Below are 766 nucleotides of genomic sequence, written 5' to 3'. Positions count from 1 at the left end.
GGCCGCCGAAAGAAATTACCCACTAATCGAAAAGGCAGCCCTCGCCGTCGTCGTTGCCGCAAGGAAACTGAAACCCTACTTCGACGCACATCCCGTGACGGTCTTAACCGACCAGCCATTGGATAAAGCGTTAGAAAAATTCGAAAAATCCGGCAGACTTATCAAATGGGCAGTGGAGCTCTCCGGCTTTGGCATTCAGTACAAGCCGAGACCTTCGATAAAGGGGCAAGCACTTGCAGACTTCCTGGCTGAGTGCACATATCAAGAGGAATCACATCCCGGCGTATGGGAAGTGTATACCGACGGGTCCTCCACGGCGAACAGCTCAGGAGCCGGCATCCTTATCACCAGCCCTAACGGAGACGAGTTTGAGTACGCCTTGAAGTTTACCTTCTCGGCCTCAAATAACGAATCCGAATATGAGGCGGTGATAACTGGAGTCGAGTTAGCTAGAGCTGCCGGGGCGGAACACATTGTGTTGAAGACAGACTCACTCTTAGTGACTAATCAAATCCGAGGAGAGTTTGAGGCTCGAGACGATGGGATGGTAAGGTACCTGGAAAGGGTAAAAGCTAACACCGCAAAATTGAAATCTTTCCAAATACAGTGCATCCCCAGGTCTGAGAACAACCAAGCCGACGCTCTCTCAAAACTTGCCAGTTCAAGCATCAAGAATGTCAGTCGAACCGTGCTGGTGGATATCAGGAATGCTAAAAGCATCACTGAGACCGTCGGCATGGTGGGCGACATCAAAGCCGAGACGACG

The sequence above is a fragment of the Silene latifolia genome, chromosome 10, assembly GCF_048544455.1.
Source record: "Silene latifolia isolate original U9 population chromosome 10, ASM4854445v1, whole genome shotgun sequence".
In the NCBI taxonomy this organism is placed as follows: Eukaryota; Viridiplantae; Streptophyta; class Magnoliopsida; order Caryophyllales; family Caryophyllaceae; genus Silene; species Silene latifolia.
This window is presented reverse-complemented; position numbering follows the sequence as displayed.